Below are 3,664 nucleotides of genomic sequence, written 5' to 3'. Positions count from 1 at the left end.
TAGGCTTCATCACACTTTTGAATCTTTGGTTCCCAGTTGGTGGAACTGTTTAGGAAGGCTTAGGAGGTGTGGCCTTGGTCATGGTGTCTCTTCACAGCGATAGAAAAGTAACTTTTAAAAACATGGAGATGCCCCTCCCCCGCGGCCCCCACGGCCAAGTAGATGGAGTCCCCTTCACCTAGTTTTCCTCAGCCTACATACTCTAGCTCCTCCTCAAGAACCCACCCCCACCCCCCACCTCCAAGGATGCTGCAATTAGGGCAGGATCATACACAAAGGGCTGGGAAGAGCAGCTGGATCCTCAGGTGAAAGTTCAACCCTCCTCCGCCCTCCTCCCATGAGGGAATTCCTTCAGTCGGCCGCCCAACTGTGTTGCTCATTTGCAAGCAGACACAGCTGGTCTTGATCTGCTCCGAGGATAGTGCTGGGCAGCACTGACACATCCTTGCTCCGGATGTCACAGGAGGAAAATAATAACCATCGGTTTTCTCCTGCTGTGCTTATGTACACACTCGTAAAGCCCCCGCAGTAAATGAATGCGCGGAAAGAGCAGAGGCTGAGATACAGCAACACTTCGTGATGCTCAGGAAGTCCCTCCCACCAGATAGCAGATAACTAAAACACAACCACGAGAGGTGGCCACGCTTTTAATTCCAGCACTTCTGAAGCAGACGCAGATAGATCTCTGTGAGTTCAAGGCTAACCTCTTTTATATAGCAAGTTCCAGAACAGCCAGGCCTACACAGTAAGACTCCCTCAGGAAAGAAAAGAAAAGAAAAGAAAAAGAACAAATGTTCAAACAAAACCCCACAATCTCTGACTCAGGAGCCTTCGGTTGCTGGGGAAAGCCCACAAGAAACAGTGTGGTACAACATAACACTTGGTAAGGAGCGCAGAGAAGAGATCAGAAAATAACGGAATGCCTGAATAGGTAAGTGCATAGTCTGAGACACTTCAAGGTCGGTTTACACGCACAGCTGGGCTTCTGACCCAAGGGCTTAGCTTGACAACCTATCACTCTCAACACACCAGTCTTTTTTTTTTTTAAGATTTATTTATTTATTATTATGTATATAGTGCTCTGCTTGCATGTACTCCTGCAAGCCAGAAGAGGGCGCCAGATCTCATTATAGATGGTTGTGAACCACCATGTGGTTGCTGGGAATTGAACTCAGGACCTTTGGAAGAGCAGGCGGCGCTCTTAACCACTGAGCCATCTCTCCAGCCCCCAACACACCAGTCTTGAAAGCCAGCAGCAGTGCCAGGATTCGAGTACTGATCTGACTCAGAAACTTCAACAAGGAAGTTTACCCCAGGCCCTAAAAGTCCCTGAAGTTTCCACTCAACTGTCCACCACAAGATGACCTATTAGTTAGAGAAGACTTGTGTAGTGTCAGTGTTTGCTCACCACCATCCCCAGAGTCAATGCTTAGAAAAGACCCAGCAAAGGTTTGCGGTTACTTCATGGGGGGTCGACACGCCCCTCCTTAGGCCCCGCCCCGGACCCAAACCCCAACAATTGTGGATACCCCTCCCTCACCGTCTACAGGAGACCTTTGGCCCTGGGGACTGCCCAAACTGAAACCCAACAGGATGAAAGGGAAATCCAGGTTCTGCCAATCAAAGCTTGCGGAGCTCCTGGCTGGTTGTCACTGCAGGGTGACAGGGAAGAGGGAGCACCTGCAGCTGATCTTTTTAAACTACTCTTGTCTCTCCAGGTTTCTCCACAAGCCTTCCAATTTCTGGGCAAGCCCTTTCTTTCCTTTGGAGAAGCTGCGACACTAAGCAGAGATGTGGGGGGGGCTTTACACACCAGATGATGGACGCTTGGGTGTGGGTGGGGTCTGAGTACACAGTGGGCGTGTCGTTTTGAAGTGAGGGCGTGGTCAGTTGAGATGCTGCGGCCAAGGGCTGTAGCTTGAGAGGGATTTGCATAGAACGTTCCAGGAAGGCGAGGGGGGTGGGGCGGGAGCTAGCGTTAGACATCATCCTTTAAAGAATCCATCTTGCTGCATTGACACTGAGTTTTCAAAAAGGTGTATTCTACCTGTTGTAGTGCCCCCACCCCTCAGAGCAAAATCCAAATTTCACATGCAGGATTAGAACATTTGTACTCAGCTCTATTCAAACAACTACTTTATATATGTTAAATTATCAAGCATTAAGTTGCTGTCCTAATTTTATTTCTATTGCTGTGATAGACACTATGACCTAATGCAACTCGAGGAGGAAAAGGGCCATTTCATTTTACGATCACGTTGAGAAATTAGTTAAAATACGGCTCCTGGAGTCCTATTTGAGGGTCTCTTCTTGAGGATCCCAGGAGAATAAGTTTAGTGAACAAAGCAGAAGCTATTTTTCAATTGATGGACGATGCAGGGGGTGGGGGAGGCGCGGCTTGAAATGTGGCTTTGGAGAGGTAGGAAGCCCTCCAGCCACTAAAGAGTGACAGCACAGCTTTAATCCCAGCACTTGGGAGGCAGAGGCAGGCGGATCGCTGTGAGTTCGAGGCCAGCCTGGTCTACAAAGCAAGTCCAGGCTAGTCAAGGCTAAACAAAGAAACCCTGTCTCGAAAAAAACCAAAAGAAAAAAAGTGACAGCAAAGGAGAAACCACGCCCTCATCTCAAAAGGACACGCCCACTCCATACTCTTACCCCACCCACTCCCAGAGTCGTATGCAAATGAGCTCCTGACGTTGGGGAAGGGGCAAACCTGTGGGACCAGCTTGGGAGCTGGTGGGTGAGAGCCCAGGAATAGTCACTTGAGCTGAGAAAGAGGCCTGGGAAACTATCGGGAAAACCCCTGCTCAGAGGGCCGCAGAGGAAGGCAGTCTCCTCTAAAGCCAGGCTTTCTGGATTTTTCCTTTGGTGGTTGTTCTTACTCCAACATGTGGCTGTAGCAAGCAGATACTTCCGGGGAGCCTACCCAGCCTTCTCTTGCTTCTAGGAGAGCTTACTGCATCCAACACACAATCTTATCTGTTCTTGCCTTATTTTTACCCCAGATGAGGGATGGCCCAAGGACGAACAGAGACACACGCCCTGGAGCTCAAGTATACTTGGCAAACACCGTTGCCGGAAGCTATGTCCCAGCCTCAGCAATGAGTCTGGGCATTTTCTTCTTCTTCTTCTTTCTTCACTGTGGGTCAAAATAGGAATTGTAAACAGACATATGAACCACTTTCCACAAGGCAGCATGTGGATTGGAGGTGCCGACACCTTAAGCAGATCTGTTGAGCCCAGCTGATAACCCTGACCAAGAGGCTTTGTGTAAAGGAGGCTGGAAAAGGGTTGGCACTCCGTAGCAGAGAGCTGGTCTGGTGAAAAGTGGAGAAATCCAGACTCAGTTTTTGTCCTCATCCTACGATAGCCATGATGGTGACAAAAAGAAGGAACACTTTCACAGACTACCCTCACTGTGTCCACACACACATCCAGAATTCATCAAACATAAACACAGATGCTTCACACGAGGTCTTTGGCCGGCCCTACTCTGAAGGCTCCTGGGTCTTGTGGAACTATGACCTGTAAAAGTAACTTCATTCCCCCGGCTCAACTGTTATCTCAGAGGCTACCTGCCTCCTTCTGCTCACCTAGGCCTCGTCCTGGAAGCTTCTAGCCTCCGTACGATCTAACCTAGGCCTAGAATGTTTTAGCCTCTGAG

Source organism: Acomys minous (genome assembly GCF_964271855.1).
Source record: "Acomys minous genome assembly, chromosome: 9".
Classification (NCBI taxonomy): Eukaryota; Metazoa; Chordata; class Mammalia; order Rodentia; family Muridae; genus Acomys; species Acomys minous.
The sequence above is the reverse complement of the archived record's forward strand: the minus strand, read 5'-3'. Positions refer to the sequence as shown.